Raw genomic sequence first — 24,640 nt, forward strand, 5'->3', positions numbered from 1 at the left:
GGTGTTGGAGGTTCCTCTGTTTTTCTTCCTTCCTGTGCACTCCTGAAGGCCAGCCCATGCATTTGATGTGCAACAGCTAACTGAGTAACACACAACACCCAACAGTGGGGTGACCGGTTGGGTTCACATGTACCCTCTGATTGCCTGAGTTGTGACCTTCCCACATTGCCAATTGGTTCCTCTGTGAGAAGTTCGGGAGGTGTGAACAGTCAGCTAAGGCTGGAGAGCACCCCCTTAGGGGGGTCCCCGCAGTTGGAAGGAGCGCACCATTGGATATGTTGGCAACTATGGGGGAGTTTTCTCACAGCAAGCCACTCGCCTTCAGCACAGTCTGTCTCTGCTAAATGTAAATGGAATGGGGCTAAAGATTCAAAGACTCTTCCAGTCACATCTTGGTTCGCTGCGGTATCGCATACTGAAGGAGGTCAGTCCTTTGCTACTGTTAATCCGTTTATTCTTCAGAAAGCCGTAGATGCACTTGCTGGCTCTGTGAAACCTTGCTCTTGTCTGCATAATGGGACTTTTCTTTTGGAAACCAATAGTGATTTTGAAGTCCAGCAACTGCTTACACCTTCTCTCCTCCACAGCTAACCTGTTTGTGTCAAGGCCCATCAAAAGCTGAATTCTTTGCATGTTGTCATTTATACTCAGCTGCTTTATGATATGACCATGCAAGAAATCCAAACTTACATCACTGATCAGGGTGTCACTGCAGTGCATCGGGTAATGAAAACAGTTGATGCCAACCCTCAGTTCCTATGTGCACTCGTTTTCTCAGTTTTGATCGACTAGTGGTGCCATCGAAGATCAAAGCAGGCTATGAAGTTGTCAAATTCTGACCATACATTCCAAACACAATGCATTGCTACCTATGGCAACATTACAACCACACTCGAATGTCCTGTAAAGAACACTGCCAGATATGTTACATGTGGCAGGGATGCTTTCGAGGGCAGTTGCCTGCCTCCTGCTCCCTGTTGTATCAGTTGTAATGAAGACTGTGCTGCCTCATCCCAAGAATGTCTGATGTATCTTGATGAGGGGCTGTCCAGGAGATCCGGATGAAGGAAAAAGTACCTTACCCTGTCGCTCGCAAGTTGTTGGCTAGTCAAAACCTCTGTGTTGTACCGTCCGGGAATTACAGTACTTTTCATGTTACACCTTGCTCCACGAAGGACAAGACCACGCAGACTTGTGACCTCAAATTCAGCATTGCAGTTATCAAATCGCCCAGTATCACAGTAGCATCCCTCTAACCTTCTCTTCCAGCTGGTCACCAAGCCACCAAATCTTTGCCACAGTGACAAATTCCCATGCTTCACAACCAGCAGGCCCGTGGGGACAAAAGGAGCCCCAAACAAAGATGAATGGTCTTCCCCTTCGCTGACTTGGAGATCCTCTTCAGTGATGATGTCGCTGCATGATATCCTTTCACGACTGAACTCTATTTTGCCAGTGTGCACCTCCAACTGTTTTTCTGACCTGGAATCCACAGGCAGACACAGAGACTCTGTAGAACTTGTGGAACATGATCTTCCAGCCTGTGCCCTGTAGCAGTGAGTCTTAGAAGGCTGTCATTTGGCAGACACTGAAGTGACAATCATTCTCCCCCCCCCCCCCCCCCCCCCATCATGACCCGTGACTCTCCTCCAATGGAACATTTGCAGCCTTAGATCCAACAAGGAGGAGTTATAGTTGCTCTTGGAATCGCAGCATCCACTTGTCTTCTGCCTCCAGGAAAGAAAATTGTGCCCCTGCAACTGCTCTGACCTCTCACATATCTTTTTGATCTGCTATCTGCTTTGACCTTCTCCCGAGGATGGCGTATGGCATTCCATGTTGTGTGGGAATCGTGCTACTCATACAGGATGATGATCATAGTCAAACCACTTCACTGAGCACCCTTCTACAAACTGTTGCAGTCTGCATTTTCCTTCCTCACTTCATTTTTTCTCCTTGTAACATCTGCATTCCTATTGGTCATTCAATGTCACCAGGGCAGACTTCCTCCAGCTTATTGGTCAACTCCCTCACCCCGTGTTGCCGTGCGGTGACTTTAATGTACACCATCCCTTTCGGTGATTTTCCAGAACCTGTTCAAGAGGTGCTCTCTTGGCTGACCGCCTCGGCCTCATCTGCCTCAACACTGAAGCACCCGCATTCCTTTCACACTCCATACACACCTATTCCCATTACAGCCTCTTGCTCTGCACTGCCCAGCTTACCTGTCATCTTGAGTGGTCCGTTCTAATACGTACTTAAGCGACCATTCCCCATGTGCTGTCAATTTGCTGACTCCTGACCCACGTGCATGTAAATCCAATTGGCAGCTTTATAAGGCTCACTGAAGGCTTTACTCTTCCCCGATGACCTTTGCTTACCAACATTTTCCCAGATGTGATAACCAGGTAGAATACCTTACAAAAGTTATCCTTGCTGCAACCGAACATCCATTCATCACACTTCATCATTACCACACTGTGTCCCAGTCGTTTGGTGGACTGAGGCATGCTGTGATGGGATTCACACACAGAGGTGTGCTCTTCACGTTTTAAATTGTCATCCTATGATGGCAAACTGTATTCATTACAAACATTTGCATGCACAGTGTCATCACGTTCTTCAGGATAGCAAAATAGCTAACTGAATTTCATTTGCTAGTACTTTCAACATTTCCACTCCTTCTTCCATCATGTGGGCCAACCTCCAGTGGCTCTATGGGACCAGTGTCCAGTCCTCAGTTTCTGGCCTGACCATAGCAGATGTCAGTCTGGACCCCATTGCTATCTCCAACACCTTAGGCTGCTATTTTGCTGATATTTCTAGGTCTATCCACTATCACCCTGCCTTTCTCCATCAGAAATGAGTGGAGGAAAGATGATAGCCTCCTCCTCTGTCATGAATATTATAGTACCACCTTTACTATGATGGAGCTAGATCATGCTCTCACTGCATCCTGATCTTCTGCCCCACGACCGGATGATGTTCACATTCAGATGTGGCAGGACCTTTCTCTTGCAGGCAAGTACTCATTTCTTTATACATACAATCACATCTGCGTACATGGCACTTGTCTCAGATGCTGGCATGAAGCCACTGCTGTACCTGTACCTAAGACTGGTGAGGACAAACACCTTCCTTCTAGCTGCCGTTCCAGTTCTGTTGCCAGCTGGGTTAGCAAGGTGAAGGAATGTAAGATCCGTACCTGGCTGGTATGATAGCTCTTGTCTCATAATTTACTAACCACTACACAACATAGATTTTGAGCACACCATGCTGCAGTCGACCAACTTGTCGCTTGTCAACCCATGTCATGAACACTTTTCTGTGGAAATACTGGTCTGTGGGCATGATTTTTGATTTGGAGAAAGCCTATGACACCTGCTGGAGGACTGCTATCCTCTGTACTCTATACACATGGGGCTCCTGAGGCCACCTGTCTCATTTCCTACAGGAATTTCTGAGAAACAGAGTTTCCAAGGTATGTGTGTGTTCTGCTTTGTTGGACATATCTTTCCAGGAAAATGGGGTGTCTCAGGGCTTCATCCTGAACGTTGTCCTCTTTGCTATAGCCATTAACCCAATTATGGCCTATCTCCCATTTGGCATCTCTGGCTCCAAAGAGAGAGATCTGTTGCAGTTTTCCACAAAGTTGTCTCCTTGAGCTGCGTTTTCAGTACTCGTGGAGCATCAACAATGGCCTTCGCTTTTCCACTGACAGAATTGTTTGTATGAACTTCTTGTGGCGCAATGGATTTCTTCCACCATCTTTACATCTTGGGCCTGTTGCTCTTCCATCCGCTGAAACTACGAAATTCCTGGGGCTCATGTTTGATACAAAATGTTCTTGGTCCTCTCACATGTCTTACCTGGCAGCCTGCTGTATGCATTCCCTCAATGTCCTACGTTTCCTAAGTGATAATTCCTGGGGAGTGGATCAGACAACCCTCTTTCATTTGTACCAATCCCTTGTCTGTCTGAAACTAGGCTATGGATGTTTTGTTTATGCATCTGCATGTCGGTCCATTTTATGCTGTCTAAATACAATGTACCATCATGGAATCTGTTTGGTCACTGGCACCTTTCACACTAGCCTGGCTGAAAATCTCTGTGCGGAAGTTTCCAAACTACCCCTGTCATACCAATGTGATGTTCTGCTCAGTGGACATGCATGCTGTTGGTCTGAAATGCTCGGCCACCCATCCTATGCCTCCTTCTTCAATGACTCCTTTGACTGCCAGTATGGAGCAAATCCCTCTTCTGTTACTTCCTGGAGTTCGCTTTTGGCTATTGCTCTGGCAACTTAACTTCATGCTACCTGCCAATTTCTGAATGGTTATGAACCCTTCACCACCTTGGCTTCTTGCTGTAGCCCATGTTCACCTTGGACTTTATTTGCTTTCTAAGGAAACTAGTCCAGATTCCATCTATCACTGTAAGTTTCTCAACCTTCGCACAGAACTTAGCAATAGTACTTTTGTGTAACCTGATGGCTCTTGGGCTCACTGTGGTGTCAGGTGTGTCTTTGTCATTGGCACCAACAATTTTCGATATCAGCGTCCGGAACACTGCTCAGTATTTACAGCAGAGCTCTTTGTCCTGTATCAGACCACACAGTACATCCAGCGGTTCAGTTGTCATCTACTCTAATTCTGTGTGGCCTTCAGACCCTCTGTGTGCTGAACATAACCCATCCCTTACTGCAACAGGTCCAAGAAAGCTTCTACATGTGCACTCTTGAGGGAGTCACTGTGATGTTTATGTGGGTTCCAGGTCACGTTGGTCTGATGGGAAACGAGGCTGCTGATGTTGCTGTCAAGGCTGCAGTCCTCTTACATCAGCCTGCTAGTTCTTCCATTCCTTCCTTTGATCTCCATGTTGCTGTCTGTCAGCAGGTGGTATCACTTTGGCATCACCACTAATCTTCCCTTCATGGGAACAAGTTCTGGACAATCAAACTTAGACCAGCAGCTTGGCCAACCACCTCTCGGCTCCTCACCATTTTAGGTAGGTTATGTATTGGCACTGTTTTAGCTATTGCTGTCTGTTAATTTGTGATAACCCCCACTTTGTGCTCATTGTGTGCCCTTTGACGGTTCATCATTTTGTTACCAAATGTCCCTTTTTAACCCCTTACATTCTGATGTGTTTTGCCAACTTAGTTATCGTTTGTTTTAGTGAGCAACGCATGGGCTGTCGACTGAATTTTGATTTTTATCCATCGTAGAAATTTGACAACGGATATTTAATCTTTAGTTGAGGACCTCATTTTCCGCTACAGCATATTTTGTGAAACTTTCTCCAGCAGGATGTCCTTGTTCTTAGCACTCTCTACTTCTATCGATTGGCATAATGTGTAGCCATTTTTAACTCCTTTTTCATATTAGTGTTCTAAGCTTCTGACATGGGTCCAATGACCTTAGTAGTTTTTGCACCCTAAGACAAAACAAAAACTTCCTTGCCACTGCCCAATGGCTGAAATACCATGTTGGGCATTTCAAAGATCCAATTGGCAGCTGTGTTTCTCTGTTGTCAAGTTTTCCCCCCTTCCGTGAGATGGCATAAACGAGGTTGTGGGAGATATTGGTAACCTCATCACCTGCACTTCCGGAATGCTATTCTTCTTCCTATGGGCCCCATCTGCCACCGAGCAGTGCCATGGCAGACCAAAGACATGGCAAACCTATATGCAGCACTGGCAAAGAACCCAGGAATATCTCAATTGACATCCTTAACAAACCCCCCTCACTTTTAAGTTACTTGCTGCTAAGGCTGACACTGTAAACAAAGCAAGACGGAATGCTATATCTCCTCCTTGGGAATGTAAGTCTCTTCACCCACGCGTGGGCCGATCTCCATATTCGTCTGGGTTGCAAACGATCAACATCTGTACTGTGTTGTTTCCTTCTGAGTGGGCTTTGTACTTATGCATTGGTTCTTGCTGACTATCTTGTGACCCAACTTGGGACAGCATTGGCATCCTCTTCTTACCTATCTGCCTCCTGAATGTGTAAACGATAAGTTGAAGACATCTCCCTATCCTTTACCCCCTCAGGCCACCATTAATAAAACCGACAAACTGCAAGGATGGATACCTAACAGTAAATGGAGGAAAAAAAAGTCCTGTAAACTTGTGTCCAGAAATGCATCATTGTCATGGTAGATGGTGTGTTCCATGTGTGTTGCCGGCTGTGCGATTGACGTAGCATACTGTGAGCAGCAGAATGGTCTGGTATTTATGTCAGAAACAAGCTGAGATGGTGTTTGTCTGTGGGAAACCAGAAGGGAACAGTTCAGAAGCAGCATGGCTATACCAAAACAATTACCCTCACAGACACTAAAAACATTGCTCATTATTTCACATCTTTGTTGGGTGTTTATTGTGAATATGGGTCCTTTCAGACAGACGAATGTGCAGGCATGTGGCGGACTGTGCATACACCAGATTTGGAGGAATGGATTCTGCCTATTGACCATTTCCATCTGCTTGGCCATACACAAACACTATCTTGGTTTGTTCCTGACAGGAATAGTGGACAATTCTGCTGCTTACAGTATGCTGCATCAGTCACACAACCTGCAACATACAAGGAACACATGGCACATGGTCAAAGGAACTTTCATTTGTCAGTGGTATCTATCATGGCAATGATGCATTTCTAGACACATGTTCATGGAACCTTTTACCTCCATTTCCAGTCAGGAATCTGTCCATGCAGTTTGTCGGTTTTATTAATGTTCACCCTGTATAATGAACCATTTACTGATCGGAAACTTCTTCAGGGGTTTGCTTCATCACAGTACGGTCCTAGACCTTGATTCATTTTAAAATCAGTTGATCCAACATCTAACTGTTACTCAAAGCCACCATATATGTTGTGTCGGTAGCTGGGCCGACACCGTGAAGTAGAGATGGCTGAAAATGAACTCAAGACTAAAGCAGCCGGGCGTGAAGTCTGGAACATGAGAACTTATAAATGAATAAGAAGAAAAGTATGTAGATGCTTATTACTTATCTTTTAATTGTTCTTTGGAATACATCTCTCTTGAATACTCGTAAGCTATAGGCACTGATACAACTGGCGCCTTGCTAGGTGGTCGCTATTAACTTAGCTGAAGGCTATTCTGTCTCTCGGCTAATGAGAGCGAAAGGCTTCGTACATCTGGTCGGTAGCTAGGTTCTCGTACAACTGGGCGATAGCTAGGTTCTCGTACAACTGGGCGATAGCTAGGTTCGCGTACAACTGGGCGGTAGCTAGGTTCTCGTACAACTGGGCGATAGCTAGGTTCTCGTACAACTGGGCGATAGCTAGGTTCGCGTACAACTGGGCGAGTCCACTCTCGTATCACGAGACCTGCCTTGGTGGTGGCGCTAGGTCTGCGATCACAGTGGCGACACGCGGGTCCGACATGTACTACATGGACCGCGGCCGATTTAAGCTACCACCTAGCAAGTGTGGTGTCTGGCGGTGACACCACAATATATTCATTACCTTCATCCATATTTGTGTTGAAGGTGTCTTCCCTTTACAGTGATCAGATAGACTCATCATTGCAAACCTTAAGCTAGACAAAAACCCAATGGCTGTCATCAGATGCTGACGATTTAGTCTCACGAATGTGCTCTGCAAACTGCTTGAAAATATGATCACTCATTGATCATGCTAGATTTCCAAATCTCAAGGCATTTTGTCTCCCTATCGGTGTAGTTTCCTGGAGGGACAATTCACAACTGACCATCTGATTAGTTTGGAAATGGCAATCTGACAAGTTTTTCTAAATGATAACTCATCATTGCAGTTTGTTTTGACATATATAACATACACTACCACTTGGTGTCGCCCCCCCCCCCCCTCCCCCCAACCTCGCCCTTTCTCCCAGGAGACACAAAACTCTTTCTTGAGCGTGTGCGTAGCCACCACAGGGCCTTTGCCCTTGCAATGCTATTTTGCTTTCCTTAATTCAGGCCTGCCCTGCTAAACAAAGGGCAAATCCTGTAGCTCCAAATTAGTACGCAACTCATTATCAGTCTGTAAAATGAGTTTACAGTGGAAGATGATACCCTATATCACGCTTAGACTCTTACGTGGAGTTACAGTTACAGGAATGTCACTCAGCTTGTCACAGGCAAGCAGTACCTGTGACTGAGTGGGGGAGACCATTTAAATCAGATCAGAGCCACACTTCATTTTTGAAATTGTTGTTATTTTCTCACATCCATCCTTCAGGTGTTCGATGAAGAACAGTGGCTTTGTAAACAAAAACTAATTGTCATCAGTGTAAAACAGAGTATTGTTTAGCTGGACAGACTTGTAGCAAGGAAAGCAAAATAGCACTCGATGGGCAAAGGCCCAGTGGTGGCTATGCACATGCTCAAAGAAACGTTTTGTACCTCCTGGGAGAGGGGGTGTGATGGGGGGGAGGGGGCAGCAAGTGGTGGTGTATGTCTTATATAGGGCAAAACAGATTGCAATGATAAGTTGGCATTTAGAAAACCTGTAAGATTGCCATTTCCAACCTAATCAGATGGTCAGTTGTGAATTGTCCCTCCAGGAAACTACACCGATAGGGAGACAAAATGCCTTGGGATTTGGAAATCTAGCATGATCGATGAGTGATCATATTTTCAAGCAGTTTGCAGAGCACATTGGTGAGACTAAATGGTCAGTATCTGATGACAGCCATTGGGCTTTTGTCTAGCTTCTGGTTTGCAATGATGAGTCTATCTCACCACTGCAAAGGGAAGACACCTTTGGTACAAATACAGATAAAGATCCTGAGTAGATGGTGGCTTCGAGTAGCAGTTAGATGTTGGGTCAGCTGATAATAAATGGAATCAAGGCCTAGGGCCTTTGCTCTCTGGTCCATGTTTTATGGCTTTGGCACAACGTTTTCCTGTTACAGATATTTACAACACTGATAAGTGGTTTTGGACTTTCAACTTTTCCTGCAATTGCTCACTAATCATGCTCCCTTCATGTTGTTTCGAGACTGACAGGGTTCACAAGTGTGGCACTCAGCTCCATAGAGACTTTTCAAGCTGTTGTCCTCTTCAGTGACTGACCGTCGTCATCACTGAATGCACACTTTCATCCATTTTGTAACACCAACAATTTGCCTATGTTTGAATTCACTTAGCACCACCATAATGCACTCATAACTACACAGAAAGTTGTTCTGACCACGGATGACACTTGCAATGTATTGAAAATATTCCACAGGTGCTGTTTGTAGTAAAACAGAACAGCGATACCTGCAGGTTTGATTAACATCTGCATTTACATTCAAGCATACATTTCTCATGACTTTCCCAAATCTTTGTTCAATCTTTGTATGTGCAAAATTGTTTTGCTGTCTGCGTGAAGCAGGCCTGTTTGTAGGAATAGATGTCCACTGAAGCCAGATATGTGATAAACACAAATCTACTGTGGAACATTGACCAGCACAATATAAAATGACTGCTCCCATATTAGCAATGGGCAGGTGACCTGCTAGTATGAGGCAAGTTGGATGAAGTTGTGGAACATCTTCCATGGAAACTGTTACATCCATATCACTCAAAACATTTACAAAACATGTTACTGATGGAATTTCCTCTGGTTCTGTTTTGTTGTTGGTTTGTTCAATGTGCGACAGTATCATTCTGTTCTGTGTATGAACCATCTTGTTCTGTATGACACGTGGCTACACTTCCTGCAGGGACTCACTTGCCTTCTCTGCTGAAGAAGTGCCTTGGACATTTACAAAGGGTCATATAGCTACAACATGATGATGCTCCAATCCATTTCTTCAGTATGATGTGAAGGTAGTGTGGCTTCATCTTATCCATCTAATGGATAGTATAAGGTGGTCAAGTTGATGAACCTGTGTAGTCACAGGATTTCAACTCTGGACTTAAACCACTTAAGTACAGATAGTCAGCAGATCTGGTTTCAGTTGCGTGTTGCCTTTCTGAAGATCCAAATTCACTACAGTGGAAACAGTCTATGCACAGCAGCAGAACTTTTCTAGAACTACTGATTTGGAACCTTAATACCAACTTTCATTTGAAAAAGAAAAAGAACTTAGTATCTGCATCTTTGTGGTTAATAAGGTTACAGTAACATGGTGTTTGATATTTTATGATGCTGTAGTGACTCTTTGCCAAAGTGATAATAAGTCATAAATACATGTGGTGTATGAAAAGTTATGTGAAGTGAAATAGATGCATATATGTAGACTTTGAGGAAGTCACTATCCTGATATTATGAAGACAAGCCATTAGATATTTGCTCACTCCCTATTCAACCAGAGCAGCTTGGAGGCTCTGATAGGAATGTTGCAAAAGCTCTACCTTTGGAAAAATTACTCCATGATCTGCACTATCGTTGGGCCACATGTAAGATGTTATATATGTGTGGCCCATCAGAGATGGATAAGCAATAGGAAAATGTATGCTTTTAACACCAATCAGATGAAAGCTGATAAATTTGAGTTTATACAGTATTCCAAGTCCCTGGATGTGCATAGACATTTTGAAGATCATGTCAGGGGGGAGAGAGAACTTTAAATATTTTCTGTAGGTTACCGGACAGAAAATCATCCTCTGGTATGTACAGTATTGGTTTCTGCAAAAAATGAATAAAATATTTCCATTTTTTGGTCTGCTGTAATCATGTGCGATTTGATCTGTCATAATTTCTTAAATGATACCTGAGGCCTTTTTTAAATCACTGCAGCAAGAGTAAGAATCTGTGTTACAAAGGGAAACACACCCAAGGTGTCACCAGTTTTGCTCATCTCTTGCACAGGCGTAGGAAGTACTTCGATGTAATGAATGGTGCCCATGTACAATGCACTTACATAGCATTTGGGAGATCGAGGTTGAAAGTGTTAAGAGACTGTTGAATACCATACATAAGTGCCAGCCATCAAGCAGTGGCATTAGTACAAGCAGCTAAGGTGGAACACTAGAAGTCTGCCTGCAGTGTTTTAGAGTCTTCTTCTCCCCCCCTCCCCCCTTTTTTTTGTCTTCCACTGACACGGTTATCACTGCAATTAATTCTGTTTCTTGACAATGATAACTGTTACTATTACTATCATCATCATCATCATCATCATCATCATAAACACTGTGACACCATTGCAATTGCCTACTGGTGTATACTTTTATAACAAAATCAGAAATTTACTGTAGTTATTTCAGAATGCATCTACATTGTTGTTGGACCAGAGAGAGATATCATCATTTGAAAGCTACATTACTCTTCACTTCCTGGTACTGCAATATTTGACAGCACAGTTATTAATACCTGTGATGGAAAACACACATTACGCATAAAAAAATATAGCTGAATGGCAATTCTTTCTAATGTTAATGAGGTGTGTTTCCTGTGATAATTATTAAAAACGAAAGTGTTGTTCATAAGACATGCTTGTGGCAAAGCAGTAATGTATTTTTCATACTTTCATGATGCAGCTCACTCCAAATGCTTTTGGCCTTCCAGTTACGACAAATTATAAGTGTAATTGACTTTATCGATATAACTTTTTTATATGCCCATGAATGTATTGATGAGTAAATGTAAATTTAATCATGATTCCTTACTACTTATCTATTATACGTGGCAACGAATGTGCCACAGTTGTTTTTCTTGTTCTTATTCTGCTTTTACTTCTTCCTTTTGGAGGAGAATAGTTTGTTGTGAAAGCAACTGCTTCATGTAAGAATAGGAAAAAAGGAAATGACATGACTTGAACAGTATGGGCAGACATTTAGTCTGCTGCCTGATCTTGGGGAGTGACTAGGCCGAGTAACATCCTGTGACCCAATTTACTGGAAAACCTTATATCTGGAAAACGTTATATCATCAGTTAGAACGGCAATGGTTGAAGCAGCATATGAATGTTGTACATGAAGGGAGCCCAGGTAATTCAGGTAATTTATTGTGTTCAGCTTCTGGCCATAGCCATCAATTTATGGCCTATGTGTAGTTTAAATAACATATGGAACATCACCACCACATACCTTTGGACACCCGTGAGTTACTGAAATTCCAGTATTCAGTAGCTGATAAATTAAAATTTACAACCAGTTACCACTATTGTGCAAATACGCAGATCTTGGCCCATCTGTTGCAGCTGTAACAGCATTAGTTAGAGCGCGATTTTCAGTCAATGGTTTTAAATCTGTTTCCAATTTTTTCTCAGTCTTTGATAACTGCTGTTATCAGTGGTAAAAGGGTGAGAGTTGCATGTCATTTTAAAACTGATGCAGTCTCAATTTCTTTGTTGCAGTGTTGTTCAGATGGGAATGTACAGAACAACAAAGGGCTATGTTATTATGTATGTCACAGATCAGGCAAGGTGGTGTACACTTCTTCTGTAATAAGGCCTTCAAAAGCCCAAGGTTCCTGTAATAATAAATGCTGGATGCTCATCAACTATCACCACTGTGGGAAAACTTGCAAACTGCATCATGGGTATACATCCTTAATGTAGAATGAAGATTTAAAACAGGAAAAGCTGAAAAACTACATTTCATAAATCTAGTTAGTGTGAGCCCATAGGTAAATAGGATACAGAGCAAAGGCAACATGGTATTACTTTTTTTTTGTCAACAGAGCAGTAACATCATAAATACCATCTGGACAGAAATGATTCGTTACTTGCTGTTGTGAATCTTGTTCCACAAGATATGCTACAAAAGTGGTCCGAGTAGTTGCATTTGTGTAGCAATATGATTTTCAATTAACAACTGTTATCGTTACATATGAATTTGTTTGTGGGCTTCCTCTGTGTAACTGCCTAGGTAGTAAGCTGGATGATTCCATTGTTTTTGTTTTTTAGTAGTATTAAAGACAGTGTAGGTACTGTGTATGCAAGGGTTTTCAGGTTAGACAGTAGTCATTCACATTTTAATGCATGAAGTGTGGTTGTTCCTACTGACCAACATTGATTGTGCAGATGCCATATTGATCAGAGCTGGAAGCATAAGCTGAAGAAAGCTGCTGGTTATGCAACAAAGAAAGCAATGATGTACAAGATTATAACTGAAATTTTGCGTGAGTAACACAGTCATAATCTTCATTGTTGGAGGTGACAATTGAACTTCTCTTAATTTATTTGGTGCTTATTTTAAAAACACTTTCAGTGCCCTATTTTAAATCTTTTTCAGGACAAAACCTTTGAGAGGATAGTCAAATTATCCAAGGGTTCCCTGAGTAGGAGAGTGAAAGCAATTGTCAATTTGGAGAGCCCACGAGTTACAGAACAAAAAAAAAAAAAAAAATTATACTGAGCTCCAGTCTGTCATCAGAACACATTAGAACAGTAAATTGTGGTGAATGTAGTAGCTATTGTGTAAAGGCAACTGCCTGAAAAAAAAGTGAAACATGTCAACAGTGTTGGTTGTCATTGTGACTTCGTACATGTACACAGCATAAGTTGTTATGTAAATGATTAGATTTGCAATTCTCTGTAATGGGAGTAATGGTCATCAGAGTGCATTTGTGTTGTTCAGGGATAGTGTTTTTACCTGGCCTATTTGGCATGTGAAAGAGGTCAGAGACTTGGTGGTCAATGTGAAGTACAGGGTTTGCTGCATACTCTTTAGAGATAGAGTTTGAAAGGGGTTCATTGTGTGTCCCCATTTGGCTGACTGGTCGAATTGTACAATATACAGACTTATGGGGTGTTGAGATGTGACAGGTCCTAATGGTGGACTGTGATGGTTGGAATGTGACAGCAAGAGTACTCATCAATCGGTTGTCCACATCTGACCACTACAAGGAAGGGTTGTTTTATTGCGCACCAAGCACATCGTAACCCCATCACATTGTGCGTGCCATCCGAGAACACACAATGAAATCCATACAACATTGCCGCCCGCGGTTGTCTCGCGGTTCTAGGTGCGCAGTCCGGAACCGTGCGACTGCTACGGGTGCAGGTTCGAATCCTGCCTCGGACATGGATGTGTGTGATGTCCTTAGGTTAGTTAGGTTTAAGTAGTTCTAAGTTCTAGGGGACTGATGACCACAGCTGTTAAGTCCCATAGTGCTCAGAGCCATTTGAGCCATGCAAAATTCTATGTCATTCTGCATCATTAGGTTGGAAACTAGCAGCAGCCCAACTTGGCAATTACTGTTCCAAAGGGAGGCTGCCATTAACGTCATAATACAAACAGCTGCATTTGGAGTGGTGTCATGACCAGGAAGCATGGAGTGCTTATGAACATTCAGAGAACAACCTCGGTTCTGCCCTACTGTGGATGACTGTCATCAGTGTGCATGGTTGTGACATCGGTGGAGGTCCCATTCTTCCATTGTTTTGGAGAGGTGCAGTGATACTATTCCTGGCAACATGGTGTGAGAGCCATCAGGGATTACTTCATGTCAGCTGGTAGTGATTGAGGGAGCTCTGATGGCACAAGGGTATGTCACAGGCATTCTGCATTGTCCTGTGACAGTACTGCTGTGCAATTTTTCAATAGGGCAATGCTCGCCCACACATGGTTCATGTGTCTCTGAACTGTCTGCAAGATGTTGAGGTGCTTCAGGGGCCAGCAAGACCAGTAGAACATATGGGACCAGCTCAGATCTCAACACTGTGCCAATATCTGGGGTCTCAAGGACTAGTTAAAACAATCGGGAGTGAGCTTGCCTCAGGAGAGGATCCATCAGCTTGATGATACCCTTCCCAGCTGAGTCATTGCTTGCATACGGACCAGAGAGGGAGCAACATCATACTGATAAGTGAGCTAATATTGCCAGGTTATTTTTAAATTTATTTCGATTTTGTAACCACTGAAAAGACATCAATGGGGGAAGACTTGCACTCCTGACAAATGCCATTTGACATAAAAGATGCATAAGATTTATGTAAATGATTACAGCTGTATGTCTAAATTTTGTAGTGCAGTTCAGTATGTGCAAACTCACTGGCAAATAAAAACTGTGTGCAGGACAGAGACTTGAGCTCAGTACCTTTTCCCTTCACATGCAAGTGCTGTTCCAACTGAGTTACCCAAGCATGACTCAAGACCCATTCTCACTGATTTAATTCCTACAGTATTTCATCTCCTACCTTCCAAACTTCACAGAAGTTCTCTTGTGAAACTTGCAGTAGTAGCACTCCTGGAAGAAAAGGTATGTAGAGACATGGCTTAGCCACTGACTGGGGCTCAAGGCAAACTTCACGAGGAACTTAATATCCTTAAATTTCTCAGTAGCAACTCCTGGGGTGCAGACTGCAAAGTTCATCTGCGACTCTACAAAGCTTTGATTTTATCTTACTTGTACTATGGATGTGTTGCTTACGGGTAGGCAGCACCATCAGTATGGAGCTTGTTAGTCACTGTCCAGAAAAGTAGTATGTGGATGGCAATTGGAGCTTTCCATATGAGCTCTGTATATAGCCTCATGGTTGAATCTGTCATCCTACCTTTACGGGTCAGATGCTAGCAACTCTTAGCAAACTGTGCTGTCACTAGCTGTCAGATGTTTGCCTATACATGCCTCTCAATTCTGTTTCCCAACCCACAGTTTATACTGTTTACGAATGACCCAAAAATGGGTCTATCAGCTGGGACACAACTGGAAGCTTTGTGCAGAGACCTCCAACTGCCCCATATTGTCAAGTATACGGTGCTCTCTCTCGGCATCTCATATGGTGTGTACCCTGTCCCATGACTCAGATTGACATTTGTGGACCTAAGAAAAATACTTGTCTCCCCCCCCCCCCCCTCATATTCTCAGATGACTATTCCATTTGGTTCTCTGCAACTACCCAAATTCGATAAGCATCTATCCGAACTATTTGATATGGTTAATGCAGAACAGGGAATGAGCGATCATAAAGTAGTTACTGCATCGTTGATTTCAGCCATAAATAGAAATATTAAAAAAGGTATGAAGTTTTTTCTGTTTAGCATAAGTGATGTTTAGTAAAAGTGACAAAAAAAGCAGATTTCAGAGTACTTGACGGCTCAACACAAAAGTTTTGTCTCAAGTACAGATAGTGTTGAGGATCAGTGGACAAAGTTCAAAACCATCGTACAATATGCATTAGATGAGTATGTGCCAAGCAAGATAGTAAGAGATGGAAAAGAGCCACTGTGGTACAACAACCAAGTTATAAAACTGCTGCAGAAGCAAAGGGAACTTCACAGCAAACATAAACATAGCCAAAGCCTTGCAGACAAACAAAAATTACACGAAGCGAAATGTAGTGAGAGGAGGACTATGCAAGAGGCGTTCAATGAATTTGAAAGTATAGTTCTACATACTGACTTGGCAGAAAATCCTACGAAATTTTGGTCTTATGTCAAAGCAGATGGTGGACCACAACAAAATGTCCAGACACTCTCTGATTAAAGTGGTACTGAAACAGAGGATGACAAAGGCGGAAATACTAAATGTCTTTTTCCAAAGCTGTTTCACAGAAGAAGACTGCACTGTAGTTCCTTCTCTAGATTGTTACACAGATGACGAAATGGTAGATATCAAAATATGACAGAGAAAAAAAATTAAAATTGCTCAAAAGAGGAAAGGCCGCTGGACCTAATGGGATACCAGTTCGATTTTACACAGAGTACGTGAAGGAACTTGCCCCCTTCTTGTAGTGGTGTACCATAGGTCTCTAGAAGAGCGTAGCATTCCAAAAGTTTGGAAAAGGACACAGGTCATCCCCATTTTCAAGAAGGGACATCGAACAGATGTGTGGAACTATAGACCTATATCTCTAATGTCGATCAGTTGTAGAACTTTGGAACACGTATTATGTTAGAGTATAATGACTTTCCTGGACTCTAGAAATCTACTAAAGGAGTCTCAAACGTTTCGGCATATATGTGATGGTCCCCTCTCGGGCTTGACCTATGTGTTTGCAAATTCTTCCACAGAGCGAGCCACTTGGGGAAGGGAGCCTGACATGGTGCATTGTGTTCATTGTGCATTGCGACCTTTTCAGGGCGGATGACCTGCAATGAAGCGTGGTACATCATCCCTCGCTGGCGGCCACCCGCCAGCAATCTCTAAGCGCTCTCGGGCTCAAGTTAATGCTCAGAAGTACGATCGAAAACATTCCCCTCCCTGGCCACGCCATAGGAGCAGCGGAAGTCTCAGGATGGCGGTAACAGTTATTCAGCCCGATTCTTAGTTTGCACGAGAGCTCATGGGGAGTCTTTTCTATCCACAAAGCCTCAGTTCTTCGACAGGCATTTAGAGGACAAGTTTGGGGAGGTGGAGGGCTTGTCCAAAATGCGCTCTGGGTCAGTACTCATACAAACGGCATCCTCCGCCCAGTCACGCAGGTTACTTGCTTGTGACAAGTACGGGGATGTTAACATTACCATCACACCCCATAAGAGTTTAAATACGGTCTGGGGTGTTATCTTCCATAGGGACCTACTTTTGCAGTCTGATGACGAGCTGCGCGCCAACTTAAAGCGTAGAGGTGTTCATTTCGTCCGGCGCGTTCACTGGGGTCTAAGGGACAATCAGGTTGCTACCGGTGCCTTCATCTTGGCCTTCGAGGGTGATACATTACCGGAGAAAGTCAAGGTGATGGTCTACTGTTGTGACATCAAGCCCTATATGCCTCCTCCGATGCAGTGCTTTAAGTGCTGGAAGTTCGGCCATATGTCTTCCCGCTGCACTTCCAGCCTCACATGTCGAGATTGCGGACGCCCATCGCATCCCAATACTTCATGTGCCCCGCCTCCCATCTGTGTCAGTTGCGGAGAGAATCATTCACCTTGCTTGCCTGACTGCAAAGTCTTTCAGAAAGAGAGCAAAATCATGGGATATAAGACCCTGGACCGGCTGACCTATACTGAGGCCAAAAGGAAATATGACAGGCTACATCCTGTGAGAATGACATTTTCTTATGCAGCTGCTACAACTACTGTGCTAGCCCCATCAGTTTCGAGACTTCGAGCCAGCTCGATGAGCAGTACAACTCCTCCTGCCCCCTTGCCCATGGGGGGCTGTACCCAACCGGTTGCTCCTGCAGCACCTACCTCAGGAGCAACATCCTCCCACCCATTAGGGACGTCCATCCCTACTTCTCAGCCGGAGAAACGTCTAACTTCTTTGGCTACTCTTGCCCGTTATGGTTCCCCTGGGTCCCTCCCTTCCCAGGCTTCCACCAACGGGAAGGATGACGCCCTACAGTGGTGTAAGTCCCCACCAGTGGCTGGTCACAGGCCTTTGCGATCCTCCGCCGTCCCGGAGACTGAATCGGTGAAGGCTTCCCAGCTGGTGAAACCCAAGGTTCAGCGAGAGAAGTCCAAGCGAAAGACCTCTAAGGCCAAAGAACTTGCGGTGGCACCGACCCCACCGCAACCTTCGAGCTCTGCATCTGAGGATGAGGTAGAGATCCTGGTGTCTGCTCAGGATCTTGATCTCGCCGGTCCCTCAGATGCCATGGATGTCACTCACACGGGTCCTGTAACAGTGGCAGCAAGTGAACACAAAGTGCAAATGGCCTCCCCAGTCCCTTCATGCCTTCCTCAGCCATGGACAATACCATCCTCCAGTGGAACTGCAGAGGTTTCTTCCACCATCTAGCTGAGCTCCGACAACTTATCAGCCTTCACCCTTCCTTCTGCATTGCTCTTCAGGAAACTTGGTTTCCAGCAATGCGAACCCCCGCCCTCCGTGGCTATCGGGGTTGTTATAAGAACCGAGCAGCTTATGAGAGGGTGTCTAGTGGCGTCTGCATATATGTCCTTAACTCTCTTCACAGCGAGTCTGTCCCTCTACAAACACATTTAGAGTCTGTCGCTGTTCAGGTGTGGACGCCACAGGCTGTTACCATGTGCAGTCTTTACCTTCCACCGGATGTTGATGTCGCGCAGCATGTCCTGGCTGCGCTGATAGCCCAATTGCCGCCACCTTTCTTGTTACTGGGCGACTTCAACACCCATAACCCTCTGTGGGGTGGGTCGGTGGCGACAGGTCGAGGAGCCACCATTGAGCATTTATTGGCACAGCTCGATCTTTCGCTTTTAAATGATGGTTTCTTCACACACTTCAGCGTGGCACATGGCACGTACTCCGCCATCGACTTTTCGATCTGCAGCCCTAGCCTCTTACCGTCTGTCCAATGGAGAGTGCATGCCTACCTGTGTGATAGTGACCACTTTCCGATCTTTCTGTCACTGCCACAGCGTCACTCTTCTGGGCGCCCTAGCAGATGGGCTATGAATAAGGCCGACTGGGACTTGTTCTCCTCCATTGCCCCTATTGAGCCTCTCTCTAATGCTGCCATTGATGCGGTGGTTCACTCCGTCACCACCGTCATCGTTACTGCTGCAGAATCTTCCATTCCCCGTTCTTCTGGGTCCCTTCAGAGGAGGACTGTGCCTTGGTGGTCGCCTGAGATCGCTGAGGCGATTAAAGATCGCCAGCGGGCGCTACAGCGTCGCAAGCGACATCCCTGCATTGAACACCTCGTCACCTTCAAACGGCTGCGTGCACAGGCCCGCCGCCTTATCCACCAAAGCAAGCAGGAGTGCTGGGAGCGGTATGTGTCCACCATTGGCCTCCATGTCTCTCCATCGCAGGTCTGGGCCAAGATCCGACGCCTCTATGGCTATCGGACCCCTGTCAGCATCCCTGCGCTCTCACTGAATGGAGCAGTTTGTACAGACTCCAACGAAATTGCCAACAGCTTGGCAGAGCATTTTGCTCTGAGTTCCGCTTCTTCCAATTACCCACTTGCCTTCTGCTCCATTAAAGAGCTGATGGAACGTCGGACACTTTCTTTTCGCACCCACCATCCTGACTCCTACAATGTTCCATTCAGTGAGTGGGAATTTCACAGTGCTCTCACCGCTTGTCCTGATACCGCTCCTCGGACAGATAGCATCCACTGGACTGCCAGCGACGGCTTCTCGACCTTTACAACCGTATTTGGGTGGAGGGTGAGTTCCTGTCGCAATGGCGGGAAAGTATTGTTATCCCCATTCTGAAACAAGGCTAGAACCCTTTGGAGGTGGACAGCTACCATCCCATTAGCCTCACCACCGTTCTTTGCAAGTTGCTTGAACGGATGGTGAGCTGGCGGTTGAACTGGGTACTGGAGTCACGGGGCCTTCTGTCTCCGTCTCAGGGTGGGTTCCGTAAAGGCCACTCGGCCGCCGACAATCTGGTGAGCCTGGAGTCGGCCATCCGTACTGCCTTTGCCCGCCGTCAGCACCTGGTCACTGTCTTTTTCGTCATGCGGAAGGTGTACGATACGACATGGCGTCATCACATCCTTTCTACGCTTCATGGAGGGGGTCTTCGAGGCCAACTGCCGATCTTTATCCGCAATTTTCTGTCGTATCGTACCTTCCGCGTGCAAGTCGCGGGCTCCCATAGTTCCTCCCGAGTCCAGGAGAATGGGGTACCACAGGGATCTGTCCTCAGTGTCTGCCTGTTTTTAATTGCAATAAACGGGCGCGCTGCAGCGGTGGGAAATTCTGTCTCTGCTTCCCTGTATGCTGACGACTTCTGCCTTTACTACAGCTCTATTGGCATTGCAGCTGCTGAACGTCAGCTATAGGGCGCTATCTGTAAGGCACAGTCTTGGACTGTAGGTCATGGGTTCCAGTTTCGGCGGCCAAGACCTGCGTTATGCATTTCTGCCAGCGACACACTGTTCACCCGGAGCCGCAGCTTTATCTTGATGGCGAATTTCTTGCTGTGGTGGAGTCACATAGGTTTTTGGGTGTGGTTTTTGATGCCCAGTTGACTTGGCTGCCTCATATTCGGCAGCTTCAACAGATGTGTTGGCAGCATCTAAATGCTCTGCGATGCTTGAGCCACACCCGCTGGGGCGCCGACCGATCTAACCTGTTGCGGCTCTGCCAGGCGTTAATCCAGTCCTGCCTGGATTATGGGAGCCTGGCTTTTGGCTCAGCATCCCCATCTCCGTTGCGGGTGCTGGACCCTACCCTCCACAGTGGGATACGCCTTGCCACTGGTGCCTTCCGGATCAGCCCTGGACAGCATACTTGTGGAGGCAGGTGTCCCTCTGCTGCAGTTATGGCGCCAACGTTTGCTGGCCGCTTATGCTGCCCATGTTTTCAGCTTGCCCGGGCATCCTAACTATCGGCTACTATTCCCACAGTTGCACGTCCATCTTCCAGAACGTCAGCCCAGGGCTGGATGTATGATTGCGGTCCGCGTCCGAGGGCTTCTCTCCGGGCTTGGGGCTTTACCTCTTCCGTCTCCTTTCTGGGCACCTCTGCGTACACCCCCGTAGTGTGTGCGTCGCCCTCGCCTTCAGCTGGAATTGGCACAGAGCCTGAAGGACTCAGTCCCTCTGGAGGCCTTCTGCCGCCGCTTTCTTTCCATCCTCACAACGTATCAGGGCTCTGCCATTGTTAACACTGACGGCTTGATGGTTGCTAGTCGTGTCGGTTATGCGCTAACTCTAGGGGACCATTCTGAACAATGTTCATTGCCGGCTGGCTGCAGCGTGTACACTGCTGAGCTGGTCGCCATCTTTCGTACCCTAGAGTATATCCGCTCCTGCTCAGGTGAGTCCTTCGTGATCTGTAGCGATTCCCTGAGCGATTTACGAGCTCTCGACCAGTGTTTCCCTCGTTCTCGTCTGGTGATGGCTATCAAGGAGTCCATGCATACTCTTGCCCGTTGCGACCGCTCTGTGGTCTTTTTGACCCCAGGCCATGTTGAGATACCCGGCAATGAAAATGTTGACTGCCTGGCGAAAGAGGCCATCAGTAAACCATCTCTGGACATTGGCCTCCCAGGGACTGATTTGCGAGCAGTCCTCCGCTGAAAAGTTTTGCACTTTGAGACGCTGAATGGCGCGATCGGTCCACGCCCAATAAACTCCGTGCCATAAAGGAGACGACGACTGTGTGGCGGTCATCCATGTGAGCCAACCGCAGGGACTCAGTCGTCCTTTGTCGGCTCCGCATTGGGCACACCCAACTGAGACACAGTTATTTACTGTGCTGTGAGGTCCCACCTCTTTGTCGTTGTGGGGTGGCCTTGACGGTGGTCCATATTCTGTTGAAGTGCGCCCTTTTAACTGTGCTCAGGCAGACGTTTACGCTGCCTGATACGCTCCCCGCCCTTTTAACTGACGACTCTGCCATAGCGGACTTAGTTTTGCGTTTTATTCGGGCAGGGGGCTTTTATAGCTTACTGTAAGTGTGTCTTTTTGTGTTGATTCCTGCTTATGGCCTACGATTTTAGTCTGATTTTTTAATGTGTTTCTCGGTGGTTGGCTTTTCCTTTTTTGTTTCTGTGGTCGGCCAACCACTGTCACACTCTGTGTGATTTTAGTTCGTCTTGTATGGTCTTTGTCTACGTTTCTCTTCTTCTGTGTCGTCTGCCATCTATTCTGTTGATCGTTTTTATTCTCTGTGGGTGTTTTTAATATTTGGAAAAAGGGACCGATGACCGCAGCAGTCTGGTCCCTTTAACCCCACAAACCAACCAACCATTGCGACCTTTAGCCAACTTTCTCGTTGTCCCATTGCTCTCCCGCTCGTTCTCCATCTCTTGGGCGAGGATATACTCTTGGGTGCGATTTGCAGTAGCCACTGTGCAGTGTTGCTTTTTGCGGAGACAACGACCATGGACTTCCTTGCACCTAATATCCAGCATGGTAGCCAGTCTGTTGTAGTGGGGCTGCTATGTACCCTGTTGGTTGTAGCCCCTTGACAACACAGGGATCTCTCTGCTGATGTCTGCGCCATTAACTCCCCATGTATGCCAAGGAGTAGATGCCTATCGGGACTCCCGGCAATGGCCATTCTGCCAGGTGGCCTTTACTGAAAATTGGTGGCGCCCATGGGGAGGGCCCTTTGTCAGAGTGCATCAGGGCGGATGACCACAATGAAGCGTGGTACATCATCTCTCGCTGGTGGCCAGCCACCAGCAGTCTCTAAGCATTCTCGGGCTCAATTCAGTGCTCAGAAATACGATCCCAAATCGTTACCCTACCTGGCCACACCATGGGAGTGTAAGGCTCAGGTTGGCAGTGACACTTTTTTCCCCTGGCTCATAGTTTGTACGACAGCTGATGGGGAGGCTTTCATGTCAACAAAGCCTCAATTCTTCAACGCGCATTTAGAGGACAAGTTTGGGGAGGTGGAGGGCTTGTCCGAAATGCGCTCTGGGTCATTATTGGTAAAAATGGCATCCTCTGCCCAGTCACGAAGGTTACTTGCTTGTGACAAGTTGGGGGATGTTTCCATTACCATCACACCCCATAAGAGTTTCAATATGGTCCAGGATATTATTTTCCATAGGGACCTTATTTTGCAGTCTGATGATGAGCTGCGCACCAATTTAGAAGAACGAGGTGTTTGTTCCGTCTGGCGTGTTCATCAGCGTTTCTTCCAGCGTGTTCATCGTGGTCCAAAGGATAATCACATTGATACCAGTGCCTTCATCTTGGCCTTGGAGGGTGATACATCACCAGAAAAGGTCAAGGTGATGGTCTACCGCTGTGATGTCAAGCCCTATATCTCTCCCCCGATGCGGTGCTTTAAGTGCTGGAAGTTTCGCCATATGTCTTCCCACTGTACTTCCAGCCTCACATGTCGAGATTTCGGACGCCCATCACATCCCAATGCTCCATGTGCCCCGCCTCCTATCTGTGCCAACTGCGGAGAGAATCATTCACCTTGCTTGACAGACTGCAGGATCTTACAGAAAGAGTGAAAAATCATGGAATATAAGACCCTGGACTGACAGACCTATACTAAGGCTACATCCTGTGTGTATGACTTTTTCATATGCCACTGCTACGACAACCATGCTAGGCCTATCAGTTCAGCGACCTCCAGTAGGATCGCCGAGCCGTATAACTCCACATGCCCCCTTGCCCATGGGGGGCAGTACCCACCCTGTTGCTCCTGAGCCACCTACCTTGGAAGCAACACCCCCCCGAACCATTGGGGATGCCCATCTCAGATTCTAAGCTGGAGAAGCGTCCAACTTCTTCAGCTCCTCTCTCTCGCAGGGGTCCCTTCCTTCCCAGGTTTCCACAAGTTGGAAGGATGATGCCCGACAGTGGCGTAAGTGCCAACAAGTAGCTGGTCGTAGGGCTTTGCGATCCTCTTCCATCCTGGAGACTGAATTGGTGAAGCCCTCCCAGCCAGTGATAGGCAAGGAGCAGCGAGATAAGACCAAGAAGAAGATCTCTAAGACCAGCGAACTTTATGTTAGCATCCACCCCACCACAACCTTGAAGCTCTGCGTCTGAGGATGAGGTGGAGATTCTGGCGTCCACTGAGGACCTAGATGTAACCGGACCATCAGGCGCAATGGATGTCACACGGGTACTCAGTTGGTGGTGGCAGGTGACAGTAGCGTAATCTGCCTCCTCAGTCTCTTCACACCTTTCTCAGTCATGGACAATGTCATCCTCCAGTGGGACTGTAGTGGTTTCTTCCACCATCTTGCTGAGCTCTGACAACTTCTCAGCTTTCACCCTTCCCTCTGCATTGCTCTTCAGCAAACTTGGTTTCCAGCAATGCGAACCCCCACTCTCCATGGCTATCGGGGTTATTATAAGAACCAGGCAGCTTATGAGAGGTTATCTGGTGGCGTCTGCATCTACATCCTTCACTCTCTTCACTGAGAGTCTGTCCCTCTACAAACACCTTTACAGGCTGTCTCTGTTCGGGTGT

This window comes from Schistocerca serialis, chromosome 3, assembly GCF_023864345.2.
Source record: "Schistocerca serialis cubense isolate TAMUIC-IGC-003099 chromosome 3, iqSchSeri2.2, whole genome shotgun sequence".
Lineage (NCBI taxonomy): Eukaryota > Metazoa > Arthropoda > Insecta > Orthoptera > Acrididae > Schistocerca > Schistocerca serialis.